Genomic DNA, 14,588 nt, shown 5'->3' with positions numbered 1-14,588 from the left:
CAAAATGAAATTCCTTGAATGAAAACTGACAATATTTTTATACTTTTTTTTAAAAAAAAATCGAGTTGGGCTCATGGATACGTTCAAACCAATACAACACTCCTGAACTAGAGATGAATAAGAAGGTGAAATAATTGCACACTAAAGGGGAATGTTGAATGGGTAATTAATGATGCCTATTTGGGCCCAAAAAATATAAACTCTTGCTCTAGGGCAGGGGTGTCAAACTGCTGGCCCACAGGCTGGATGCATCATAGTGAAACTGCGCCCACCCCATTGCTGGCAATGGCAAAAAAGTTGTGGTACGTCGCAACACGTCACGTGATGTTACAAGTTTGACACCCCTGCTCTAAGGCAATAAAAGTAATTTTGGTATAAGTTCCAGTCTGATGCCCAATTGGGATAAGTTATGGGCCAAAGCATGTTTTTTAAACTGCATGTATTATCTCACCTTTTAATTGTGTTTTATCTATTCTCACAGGATATTTAGGGCATAAATAGACACATATTTACAAAGGGTAGTTAGCATTGCCTTTTTTCCCTCTCATTAAAATAAGAGAAAGCAGTTTGTGGACAATAAACAATCAACAATAAACACCAATCCTATGTTTTTCTTCTAGGACACACGATGAAAGGAACAAGGACAGGAATCACATCCAGTGCTATCATTTTCTAAACAGCATCTCATCTAAACTACCATTTTGGAGAACAAACAGAGGAGTCTAAAAACAAAACAAGACAGTGCTGTTCATCTCCTCTTTCTTGTTTTCTTTCAAAAGTACATAAGAAGGTGAATGCTTAATGAGAATACAAGTAGACGTCACTACCCACTGAACATTCCCCCTTAGTAATGTAGTGCACAATGTGCAATTATCTCACCTTCTCATTCATCTCTGGTTCCTGAGTTGTATGTTAATATGAATTAGCCTCAAGGAGTCCAACCTCCACACCAACCAGTGTCAAAAATAGAGCTGGCAAATGAAAATGGTCCTCTAATTTTTTCCAAGAAGCAACCCCATTTTACTTAAATAGGTAGAATGGTCAAGATGAAACAGCAACTGAGCAACAAAAGATCCTTCTCCAAAGGAGGAAAATGTATCTAGCATAACAGAAACAAGGCTTTAATACAAGGGTCTTCAAACTTGGCCCTTTTATGAGTTGTGGACTTCAACTCTCAGAATTCCTCAGTCAGGCATGCTGGCTGAAAAATTCTGGGAGTTGAAGTCCACAAGTCATAAAAGGGCCAAGTTTGAAGACCCCTGCTTTAATACTTTTGCCCACTGATAAGAAAAGTCAACATAAGCACACTATACCAGCTAATACAAAAAAAATCAGGATAATTTATTTTTATTTAATACAGTATCTGTACCCTATGCATTTCCAACAAATCTAGGAAATTCACAATAAAAAATACACATAATAAAACAGAAAACTAATTGACATAAAACTTCCAAATACCATTACCAGCCTATCAGGTTAAAAATAGACATTTACCATCTCTCACTTTTTAATAGCCCACAGGTAAACAAATTAATTTAATGTAATTTAATTTAGACTCCAAGTTCCTGATGGAACAAAACAGCTTTCACTGCCATCATAAAAGTTACCAATTATCAGGGTCATATAGACCTTTTGAGGCATAGTTGTGTTCCATCATATTTATTTTTCAATTTTCACCAGATTAATATGTCCTATGTTTATGTTTAGCTGTCGCTCTTAAAAATAGCAATCTAGTCACACATCCTTTCTCTTCTGGAGATTAAATATGTTTCAGATGCCTGCTCCTATCCACTCTTTTTTACACACTTTAAGCATTTCACTTGCTCATTTACTGGTCTCTTTGTAGAGAACAGTACTGAGAGGCGATCATCAATTATTTCATCATCTTATCCCCCCCCCTTTAATACACTCTCTGAGTAGCATTATGGTTGCTCTTTTATTCAGGAACCAAATTCTTCCCATACCATACAATACAAAAGTGTGAACACTGGTATTATTTAATTATTATTAGATTTATACCCTCTATTTTATACAACTGAAGACAGTGTTTGTGCATTCTGCAATTCTTTCCTGTATTCGTTGCCCCATCACTAGCTGATTACCAGCTCTCTTCCTCTATACAGGTAGTCCTTGATTTTCCACAATTAAAGCCAAAATATCTGTTGCTAAGTGAGACGGTGTTAAGTGAATTTTGCCCCATTTTATAACCTTTCTTGCCGCAGGTGTTAAGTGAATCACTGCAGCTTAGTAATATGGTTAAGTGAATCTAGCTTCCCCAGTGACTTTGCTTGTCAGAAGGTTGCAATGATGATGTGACCCTGAGACACAGCAACCATCATAAGTCAGTTGCCAAGCATATGAATTTTGATCACGTGACCATGGGAATGCTGCAATAGTCGTGTGAAAAACGGTCATAGGTCACTTTTTCAGTGTCGTTGTAACTTTGAACAGTCACTATATGAACTGTTATAAGTCAAGGACCTACCTGTACTGCTTTATTTGTTCACTAATACCTATCTTTCACTTGATATAGCAAAAGCCATTGAAATGCATGAGGGAAGCAAAGATGAGAACCTGCTTAATTGGCCTCTACTTATTTTTTTACCGAATGAATGGGCTTGAACTACCAGTCTTCAAAATCATGAGAAATGGAGAGTAAAGTGCAAATGAATGAGGCAATTTTTATTTCAATGACTAACTGTCTATGCTTCTAGGAAGCTAACAAGTAGATAGCAAATGTACCTGTGCCTTTTTATAATACCTCTCCTCTTCTGTATGTTTAGAATTGGTGGCACTGGTGGGGGAAAACAAACAAACACCAAACATTTAATACTTAGACCAGAGGTTCCCAACCTTTTGAGCACCAGGGACCAGTTCCACGGAGAAAGGTTTTCTGCGGACCGGAGGGGGCATGGTTTCATGTACTGCCTGCATCCCACGGATGGGGCTTTGTTTTTGCATGCTGTGGCCCCGGACCAAGGGTTGGGGACCCCTGATTTAGACATTTGCTAGAGGTGGAAAATGGAGAAGTGGGAGGTAGGAATGAAACTAAATAGCCAGAAAGAACTTGGTAATTTCATTTCGTAAACAGATTTAAAACGGGAGGACAAAGACATTTTACTCAAAATAAATATTTAGAATAAATGAGTAGTTTTACCCCTGCAGAATACTGTAAGATAGCATTGCTGCAGGCAATGAAATAGGAAGTGATAATATGTGGAAGACTTGTGAGAAAAGGGTGTGGAAAAACACTCTATACAGGAAAAAGCAGGTTTAAAATGTTGTTTTTAGAAAAGCAAACAATGGTGGATACATTCAACTTATAATGAAGCTATTTTATTATAACATTTTTTTTCACAATATATTGTGGCTATAGAAATACAACTCAAAAAAAGTGAACTTATTTTACTTACAAATAACCCTAAACGAACTCAAATTTACTTGATTCTAAATAGTCACTATAGATTGCCTGTGAGAATATAACTATAAAAACAACTGATATTCCAAATATGTCACAAGCAACAGCTCTATGGTAGCTTAATTTTACAAGTTACCTGCAAAGTGTATCAACATTATTCACTACTTTTACCATGTAATGCAAAAATTGTAAACTGACACTGAGGAGCGGGGATTCCTTTGAAACAGTATAAAACACGAAGCTTCTCTTCAAGAACATGTTGATTTCAAAGAGACCCAGATATAGTAAAGTATCTCCAACTGATCCAGCGGAGACCTTTGTCAGCTTCGTAAACTGTAGCAGCACTTTCCCCTGCTACCACTGGTGTCAATTTCTAGCTTAACAATCAACAAGGACTTCCGTTCCATCGCTTATCAACTATCTGTCGCTCAAGCCAATAATTTCCTTATTGCAAGAAAAGGAGGAGTTTCCAGCAAAATATGCTAAGTAATTGTGGAATATTTGCATAATCGTCGAAACGGCCGATCTGCGGATTGGCCGGCGAAAAAATGCAGTTCGCACATCCGCCCCCTCAGCTTTTTCGAAGGAGGTGTGGCTAAGAGAGTGGGAGGAGATTTCACAGCTCATTTGCATAACGGCCCAGCACATGCTGTAGGCTGTGGGGTTTTTTTTTTTTTTGAATCATCGGCGGCAGTGGAAGCGGACGGGAGCACTTGTAGCAGCGCTCTGAACCACTGGCGGCGAAAAGACTTCTACTCGCAGGTACTGCTGCAATCCCAGAGGAGAGGGAGGGAGAGGGTTTTGGATACAGATCAGATTTTGTGTGGGAAATGGCGGCAACCAGCCGCAAGTAGTACACCTAAAAATAACTCTCCTCAGGCATTTTTTGTGGAGAAAGACTTTCTCCTTTTTGTCGATCCCCTCCGACCTGCCTCGTCCAAATCGCTGATGCGGTGAAAAATTTCCGGAGCCCTCACTGCTGCTCCTGGCGGTAGTTTCCGCTCGCTCCTTACCCCCTCCCATCGCTGGTTGATGGGTGGCGGTTTCCTCTATCATGGCAGGAAGTATATGCCTGAGCATGCGCATTGCATAAGCGCGCCTGAAACCCTCGTTTCTAGTGTTGGACGACGAGGAGGTTTTCTTCAGAGGACGCGGCCATTTTCCCGATTTATGAGCAATCGAGGACATCTGATTTGGTCTCATGTAATCGGTTAGTGCTGTATTATTTTAATTTACATCTCTGCTGCTGAAGTCTGTCTGAAATTATAGTATTATAGTGGCTGGGTTGGTGCCGTTTTTTGATGTTTCTATTTTGAGTTTACAGTAAGTACGGTGGGACAGTATTGATTGTCTTTTAAACACAGATTTGATTTTTTTATTAATACAAATATAAATACTTAGATATTGATTAGTTGTATACGTTCAGTTTAAAAAAGGTCCTAATTTGTAGCCCTGAGAAGGAGCTAAATACACAAAGTGAAAGTACTGACAGCGATCTTAAAGACTATATCTTAATCTTATTACTTTCTAAGTTGAGTTTGTAGTATTATGTAAGACAGTAGTTAATTCTCATTTTGCTATTTAGATGAGTGGACAACAATATAACCTTTTTATTACAGTAAAAGATATTCTCCAGTTGTGGATTGTGTTCAAGAGCTGAATTTTCAAAAAGAGTGTTATCTTGTGTATCTTTGCAATCTATATAATGTTAATATATGTTAATGTTTCTGCCTTTGTTTGTGTGCATTTACACAAATGCCATACACAAAACATTCACATGTCTGTAAGAGAAAAATATTTTGATTTATAAATATAAATGGTCTTAATTAGAAAATGTATTTGCTTGAAATGATACTGTGTTTTTTATAACTTTGCTGCTAAAAATATTTGAAATAATTGACAAAACATAATTTTAAAGGAGATGGGAGACTACCTGGCAATACTCCTAGAGTATAAAAAAAATCTTGGAGAATATAATACTTTATTTCTCATTCATTTATTTATTATATAGAAACATGTAAAAATTACTATAATTTTGTAATTTAAAATCAAAATACCACACAAGTATTTTCTGGAACTTTTTTGTGCTGATTTAAGAGTTTTTTAATTCTGAGAAAGTGGTATATTTTGCCAAATTTTGCCATGTTTGACAATTATATCAAAATTAATAGTATCTGAAAATATTATTTAACTTAAAATTGCTACACTGCTATATGGCCTCTACCTTTTTTCTAAGATAAATAAGACAGCTCCCTTTGTTTTTGCATTATCAGTGTCTGTTTTATTCATAAATAGGTTTTCTTGCTTTTATTTAAAAACTAGTGTAGAATTACCAGCAAAATTTCCTGAATTTAACAGTAAATATGCTATCTATTCTGAAACATGGTAGATAATGTTGCTAGTTTTTAGTTTCTGTTGTGGAAAATACATTGATAGTGAGATTTAAACAAAACCTCAAACTATGGACATAATCTTCTGTGTGAATAAGTAATTAAAAGGCCCCAAATTTCCTTGTTTTGTACACAAGGATTATGTACCAGTTTATGGTAAAGTAATAGAAAAACTGTTTGTCATGTATATGCATATCTTTCATTCTTATGCATTTCAATGGAAAGAAGAGTGAATGTTGTAATGCACATTGATCATTCATTATGGCGTTATGTCTTGGTGTCTCTGTGTGCAAGAAGCACAAAAGGGAAATGACATACTAGTGCCCTACTTGGATGTGCGTGTGGACGCTATGCTGTATGTTTTGGGGAAAATCCTGTTCTGTATCTCTATATCAATTTATTTTTATTTCATGTTTATCTGTAATTACAAGTTTTATAAATGGTTTGTTTATAAAGTAATATTTGTTTTTAGTCTTGGAGAGGAAATATTCTTCTGATTTGTTCTATGGAGGAAGCTTTATTTTTTTAATTTATATTCTTCCATTCTGTCAAAAGATCTCAAATTACATTAGAATGATGCCAAGATTTAATATGCACAACAACTCTGTGAGGTAGGTTAACATTGATAGTGTAAGAATGGCTAAATAGATTTAATATAATTCTCATTAGGAAAAAAAACCAAGGTTTTTTTTAAGTTAATATAGTTTCTAGAGCTCTAATATAAGGAAAAAGAATTGCAAATGCTATTTTTTTTCCTTCCAGGCCAAACATGCTGGAAAAATATTCTAAATTACTTTCATATCTTATTTGTTTAATGGGGACAAAAAGGTTCTATTTTTAACAGTGAGGAAACCTTTTGTTTGTTAAGTACTTTTTCAAACTCCATATGTTCAGGTATAAAGGGAAAGTGGTATTTTCAGTTGTTGCTGAATTAATCTGATTCTAATCCCCCCCTTTGAGAGGAGATTAGAAAAGAGATGCATTCCTAAGAACATATTTTAGATTGGCCTACAATATTTTGGGTTATCATAAATTCTTTTGTCTAAAGTTACTCAGTGGAATGGGGCAACCAATCTGATAGCATTGTTGAGACTAAGGAAGTAACTAGGAACAACATGCTCAGTTTCCCTTCCAGTAAATAGATATCATCATCGCTGCCTCATGGAAGCTGTGTGTGTGCTCTTAAAATCCCATTTGTAACAAATTGCCCATCTCATAGAAAAGGTGAGACAAAGCATGAGCCTCTTTTGCGTGACTGCGTTGATTAGAAATGTTTGGAAACTTAAACTTTCCTCAGTGCTTTCAAAATTGATTATTGAGGCCTAATTTGTTAAAATTAAAATTATATTTTCAACTATGTGTCAGATAAGAACAAAAACATATAAATCAAAATATACAAAAATCCCAAATAGCCAATGATGAATAGTATGAGATAATAGTAATTATTATTATTAATAAAGATAATAGAAATGCATAAATTATAACCTTGTAATTTATTATCAATACTATTTTCTGAGATTCATTATATCAGTCAAAAGAGCCACCATCCAGACACAACAAGGGTTTTTTCATGATGCTTGCAGGGGAAATCCTCAATATTTGCAGATGCACAAAGAGAATAAAAAAGATGCAAAGTGGATAAAGAGAAGAATTCTAAACAGCCTCTGAAGATTTTGTATTCTCAATGTTTATGACTGCTGGCTTAAATAGAGGAATGGAAAAGCAAGATAATAGAGAATTTATGAAGAGAACATGGAAGATTAGAACCTTGACATATATTTATATACATTGCAACACTTCATTGTGGTGGTTACTTTAACCTAGGAAATTTTAAGTCATAAGGCTACATCAAACTTCTATTTCCTTCTATGTCTTTGTCACACTCTCCAAGTTGCTCTGAATCCCAGTTCTCTATAACAGAGGTCCCCAACCTTTTGGGCAACAGGGACCGGTTTTGTGGAGAGAAGTTTTTCCATGGACCGGAGAGTGCATGGTTTTGTGTGCTGCCTGCATCCCACGGATGGGACTTTGCTTGTTTGTGCGGACTGTTTGCTGGCATGCCACAGCCCTGGTACTGGTCTACGGCCTGAGGGTTGGGGACCCCTGCTCTATAATACATTTAGGAGGTATGAAGAAACTATTTTGCTGAAAAAGCAGTAAACTAGTAGAGGCTGATTTAGTTTCCCGCAACTGCCCTAGCTATCAACACATACCTACACTGCAAAGAGGTGGTCGAGTAAGCATAAGTTGCAGATGGCCATAGATGGGCCAACATAAACACCTCCCAAATCTGAACTGCATGTGTACTGATTGGTTGATATGACTTCCTGTTCTGTACTTTACTATTTGTGTGCCTCCTAACCAGAACATTAAAATTTGCAGATGTATGAATGCAACAACTATGTACTGTTAACAAACAGACACACAAGTTCCCTCATCCATAATGTCAGAGAAGTCTGCTTGACCCTTGAAAATTTGATGAGTTAAATTGACTGAAACTGCCAAGAAAAATTGAGTAAAATTGTTCTCCATATAGTAATATTCCAAATTGTCAACTTAAATATTCTAACATAATTTTACAATATCAAGGATGGTATATTTTGTGAATTTGGAGAGGTTTTTGTTTTTTATAAATTTTGTATTTTATATTAAACTATGGTACATCCGCCAAACTACATGTATAGCAACAGTGCAGTAGAAGTAGTATTTATTACTTACTGAATTTGTATCTCACCCATTTCACTACCAAATAACTCTGGGTAGTTTACAATACCATAAATAACAAGTAGCATGAATAAAAAGGTATGTAGAAAATTAAATACTTGCATTTACTAAACTATACAATACAATGTGTAATACTCTACATTTGCAGCTATCTCCTGACTTGCTGATAGCTCTGTTGTTTTGTTTTCCTTTTTATATGCTGTTAAGTGACCCACATCCAAATGATATAAAGCTCAGTGTCTCTTGAATATAAAGGTGTCTTAGTAATTGAAAGAACTCAGTTTCATAGAATTTGGCTAATGATTTCCATCCATTATGGGGAAAATATTGTTAAGCATTTACTGTATACTATTATACCCATTGTATCCATAAAATATTACATGACAACAAAACACTAACATAAATGTGTTTGATTAATAATTCAACATAGTAATGAGAGAGAATTTTTTTCCCTTCCAATCACCATAAAATATTCTGCCAAAATCTGACTAGTGATTTTAAAAGTATGTCATTCATTAAGATCAACTACTATAATGATAGATGTAAATTAAATAATAACATTTTCAGTTGCTGTTAATTTGGGATCCCATCTCTGTTTAAAGTTCAAAGCAGCATCAAAATGTAATTTTTATTTAGACATTATATGCTATAAGATAATGGAAATATTGCCAATTTTTTCACAATTTAATTATGTAATATATCTTATGTTTTTAAAGAAAATATTAAAAGTAGAAATGATCAACTTTTTAAAAAGTTACATTATTTAAAATTAGGAAAAACATATATTGCAATGTATAAATAATTGTTTCTATATATGTTATCGTATATAGCAAAAGTTCCTTGACAGAGAGAAAAAAACTATATGCTGAAAAATTTCCTTCTACAGCATAGGTGTCAAACTTGATCGCATCACATGATGTATCATGATATTTTTTTGCCTTTGCCGAGCTGGGGTGGGCATGGCCTGTGTGTGATGCATCCACCCCATGGGCCACTAGTTTGACACCCCTGCTCTACAGTATTCAGAATTTCCCCCTGAGGTTCCAGCTGGTGTATGAAAATTGGGTATTTAGTTTTTCTTACTTGTTAGCTTGTATCTGACCATTAGTAAGAATGTCTTTATATACAAGATTTGAAAGGAAGCTTCATTAGTGCAATATAAGCAGCATAACAAAAAACACTTCTCTGGACCTATTATTATTTAATAAAATTAACAATATTAACATGAGTTTTAGAGTAAAATTTCTTAAGACAATAATTGCATAGGCAGGCTATCTGAGTGGTATCAGTATTCTTACGTGATACTCAAGCATAAGCACTAACCTTTACAATTTTGCTTAAAATAGCATAGATAATCCACAAATAATGTTGCTGAATTGTGAGCAGTTCCAAACAGACCTCATCATACGTTATCCTGCGAATGAGTTTAATATTGCTCCTTTTCATATTTTCTTACAAATATTTAGTATTACCGTTGAATTTATTCCTATATTATTGAACAGATCTGTTTAACTTCAGAATCCAAGGTTTCATTGAATTTAAGACTGTAACTTTTGTTTTGAAAGTTGATGCAATTTGTGAGGTAAGTAAGGCCTTTTATTTCTCAGCAACAGAAGATAACATTTTATGTAACTTTAAAAATTTAAATTTTATTCAATCCTTGGTTCTTTCTTAAAACATATTGAAATATATTTAACTAATTAATAAAAATAATGAAAAAATGCAAGATATTTTTAAATAGCAAAGAGAAGACTATAGCCATATTTTTTTTTAAAAAAAAAAAACTCCATAAACATTTTTATTTAATTCACCTGGAAACTTAATTTTTTGAATATACTGAATATAATTTTTTTATATTACAAATAACAGTATTATGTTTAGATTGTTCAAAACTTTATGAATTATTTTGAATACTGGTTAAAATATATAATTCAGGCAAAATATTAAAATATATTATACAACATCTAGAAATATAGTCCGTACTCTAGCTTGCATAGTTCTTTCTGTAACTTAATTCCAAAAGTTTTACAGGAAGTCTTCTACATTTATCAGACCCAGAATTCCAAGATTTGCATTCATATCTTCTCCTTTGAACATGTATTAGTATGTTATTTTCCACTGAAAGAGTGCTAGAGCAATCATGATAAAAATTAATTATATAAATATATGCTTATAGGTCTAGACAGAGTGGCTAATTTCATGTCTAAATGCTTGTGCTGCCCAGACCGGTTGACACAGCAGAATACAAATTTGATTAATAAATAATGCTGAAGTTTTCATCAAAACCTTAGAAAACTGATACAAAATCTAATTAACTTTTTTTGCGGGGGGGGAATGAGGTGCAAAATGCAGTAAAAAGTAATTCAGGTGCATAATCAACATATCTTTAAATATTGTTTCATTTTTTATTGTTTACCATGTTTTTGAATCAGACCCAGTGTTTGGTAAAAGTGAATTGTGGCTAGTTGATTGGAGGATCTCCTTCTCACTAAGCCTCTTAGATTAGATTTTTTATATTGTGCTTTAAAATTGTCTTTTATGGACATCTGTAGTTCACTGCTGAATTTAGATTTCTGTTATACAAGTAAGCAGTCTGGATCAGCAGAATATTCTCACAATATGGAGGATATCCAGGTATTAAGTTCTTGCCCTCTCCTTCAAAAAGCTATTTGAATTATAGATTCAGCATCTGCTCAAGAACAAATTTGTGTAGAAGATTTTTTTTTTGTCTCCATGTTTTCATTGTTTTCCTTTTTATTAAGGAAAATCTTCTGACCCGCTGAAAGCTAATGTTTTAGAAGAAAACAGCCTACAATTTGACAATTGTAGTCAAAATAAGCTTGGAAGTCAAACTTGAAAACTACCCATCTCCTCTTCCTGCAGTATAATGTATTCTATTATAACATAATTGCATCTGGTGAGAGGGGAGAGAATGTTTAGAATAATAGCAAAGGTACATCTAAATGGTCTTACCCTCTTACTGAGATAATGAAAATTGAGTGGCAAAGCAAATATAACCCAAGCATTATTCATGGATTCTTTACTAAATAGCTGCCTGCTGCTGGGCAGTTTTTTGGTGCTGGATTTCTGTTGATCAGAGCATTTCTGTAGATACACAAAGAATTATTGTTAAACATTGTTCCCTTCCTGCCTTGTATTAAAATGCAGATAAGACATTGAAAATCTGGTTTCCACCTACTTCTATAATTTTGAAGGGCATTATAATTGTCCAATTAAAAATTAGCTTCAATGTTGAATGGCTATTGATAATTCCAGTGGTAATACTAGTTATTTCAATATATTCTTAGTTTCAACATTCTACCTTGTTTTTTTTCCTACAATTCTGCACAAATCTATGATTAACAATCCTTATAAATAAAATTGGTCCAACCAAAATTGCATGTTTTTTGAGAGAACAGAGGGTTCAATTAGAATTACAAGATTATGTTGCTGTTTTCTTAAGATAATCAACAGGATGCTACTTACTGGTTTGTTTAATTTATTGCGGCTACATTCCTATTTCAAAATATCAGTAATTTAAACTCTTCTTTTATGTGGATCTAGGAATTGCAGCATTATATTATGCCATCTCACATCTCAAAACCTCTTCACCTAGGTCAGTGATGGCGAACCTTTTAGAGACCAAGTGCTCCAAAACTGGCCCTGCCCCTGCTCCACCCCCTGCCCCGCCCCCACTCTGCCCCCCATCCCGTGTCCCACCTGCCCGCAGGGCCATTCACCACCTCCAGGGCCCACCGCAGATCACCCAGGCAGCCCAGCAGCGCTATGGCAGCCACACCCTCTGCCCGCACCCCACAGCATCAACTGTGCATGGTGGGGCGTGAGGGCAGAGTCTTGTCTACGCTGCCTGGCTGCCATGTTCTTGGCTGCACTGCTCCGTGTGAGCCACGCTCAGGGGCAACTCTCCTTCAGGGGGGTTGCTGGAGAGGAGGGGGTCGCCAGGGGAGGCGAGGCTGGGGCAACGGCATGTGTGCCCATAGAGAGGGCTCCAAGTGCTGCCTCTGGCACCCGTGCCATAGGTTCACCACCACTGACCTAGGTGTATCTTTTTCCTTAAAATTAATAGTTATTGTCAACGCTGCTAACATTGGATGTTTTTGCATTGACAACAGAAGGAAATGTAGCCATTTTTTTCCTTTCGCTTTTAGAGTTAGATGATGCTGGGAGGGGGGATGTGACTGAGATCTAGCTAGACATAACACACCAAACCTAGCGTGGCGGGCTGGAGAACTGGAGAGAAAGCCCATGCTTCAAGCTAATTGGTGAATGTGATTTATGACTGTTAATTGGAGGAGGGAATTGTGCTTTGATACTATGTGCCCAGGGGAGGGGAATTCAGTTTTTGGCTTCAATTATGCAGTGCCGATGTTATGCTACTACAAAATAAAAATTCTTTAAGGTAAACAATGCCTCGAGTTTCTTTTGAAGAGTTTCATCTGTTGGAACCATGACATTAAGCCAAAAACTGGATTGGTTATTTTCTTAAAACTGTGTTGGTTTAGTGTTGTACTTTTTACATTTGTTATATACTTATTGAGATTTTTGTTGTTTTGTTTGCTTTTGAAAATACCATAGAATCCTGTGGTTTTCCTCTCCCTTTTGTGTTGGTTACTTCTTTGACAAATTATTGTTGAGGAATGCCTATTAAATTATTAGAAAGGCTCAGTTTTATCAGATTAGCTAATCAAACTATTTTATTTTCTGTTACAACTAAAACTTGATTAAGCCTTTCTAATAGAGTACTTGTAACCCTTTCTGCAGACAAATGCCAACTAGTACAGGTTCTTTTCTACAGATAGCCCTCAACTTACAAACACAATTGAGACTGGAACTTCCATCATTAAGCGATGTGGTTGTTAAATGAATCATGGCCAATTTTATGACCTTTCTGCCTCAGTTGTTAACCAAATCATACAGTTGTTAAGTGAATCCAATTCAACTTTCTCCTTTGCTTTTTACAAGCCCATGGGAAGGCTGCAAATGGCAATCACATAATTCCAGAACACAACCATATATGCTAGTAATCAAGTGCTCTAATTTTTATCATGTGACTGGGAATAGTGCAAATAACCAGCCATAAATGATTCTTCACTTACAGCTAAGGACTTTAGGAGAGAGTTCATTCAGTCCAAAGTCAAAATGTTCTAGAGATCAGTCTCTGTGCAAGGTTCTTATTGTTTTTGATTTTTTGACGCTAGCCAGAATATAGGTAATCTTCACTTAATGACCATTCATTTAGTGACCAAAGTTATGATGGTGCTAAAAAGTGACATGATCAGTTCTTGCACTTACAACTATTGCAATGTCTTGCAGTCACATGATTATTATTTGCAAACTTCTCCAGCAGCTTTGGACAAGGAGAATCAATGGATAAGCCGGAAGAGAATGCAACAAATTGAGGTTAAAGAATGTTTCATTTAACAATCACAGTGATTTGTTTAATGACCACAGCAAAAAGATCACAAAATTGACTGTGGTTTTATGATGCCTCACTTGATCACACCACTTAATGACAATTTTTTCAGTCCTATTGCAGTTGTAAGTTGTAAGAAACTTCCCATACATCATACCCTTTTTCCATTTCTTTATGTGTTTCTTCTCTTTTTTATTGTTCCTCTGTTGTTTCTGTTATTCCTGGTCAACTGTTTGGTTATGGCAGATATTTTCCAAACTCCCCGAAATATGCCTATCGTCATACTCTTTAAAAAAAAACACTTCATGGAATGCTTAATTGATAGTTAATAAAGTCTTTCTTAATTTCTTATCTGTCAGTAAATAACCTGAGCCATTTCAGCCAGGTTCTGTTGTGTCATTCTACTTGATCCCAACTGCTTTAGGTTATGATTTGCTGTTGAGTAAGGGAAGCCATCAATCATTGGCTTGGTATTGGTGTTGTTGTCACAGGAGCCCTCTTTGATCACTGAATTCTGCTATCTTGTTTAGCTTTAATAAGTGTTAGTTGTATGGTTAATATTATGTATTTCCCATTGTACTTTTTTGATTATATAGAAAGGACTTTGCTCTAAACTTTTTAT

The 14,588-nt window shown here is 35.3% G+C and overlaps 1 protein-coding gene and 1 long non-coding RNA gene across 4 annotated transcripts in view; both read left to right on the top strand.

Moving 5' to 3' along the window:
• LOC120304723 overlaps positions 1-1,120 on the top strand; it is a 56,439-nt gene extending 55,319 nt beyond the window's left edge. Inside the window, exon 4 of the long non-coding RNA XR_005555806.1 lies at positions 621-1,120. This is a non-coding gene — a long non-coding RNA (uncharacterized LOC120304723). The remainder of the gene's footprint in view (positions 1-620) is intronic.
• Positions 1,121-4,033: 2,913 nt separating this feature from the next.
• Positions 4,034-14,588, top strand: part of LOC120304721 (activating transcription factor 7 interacting protein) — a 131,158-nt gene continuing 120,603 nt past the window's right edge. The window contains exon 1 of one of the 3 annotated variants that reach the window (XM_039335644.1): positions 4,034-4,180. The gene's annotated coding sequence lies outside the window, so the exon portion shown is untranslated. Of the gene's footprint in view, positions 4,181-4,523; positions 4,629-14,588 lie in introns of those variants that run through there. The other 2 variants (XM_039335647.1, XM_039335646.1) reach the window with 2 other exon arrangements.

This window comes from Crotalus tigris, unplaced genomic scaffold (assembly GCF_016545835.1).
Source record: "Crotalus tigris isolate CLP2741 ecotype Arizona unplaced genomic scaffold, ASM1654583v1 scf7180000017644.4837335, whole genome shotgun sequence".
NCBI classification, from domain to species: Eukaryota; Metazoa; Chordata; class Lepidosauria; order Squamata; family Viperidae; genus Crotalus; species Crotalus tigris.
The sequence above is the reverse complement of the archived record's forward strand: the minus strand, read 5'-3'. Positions and strand labels throughout refer to the sequence as shown.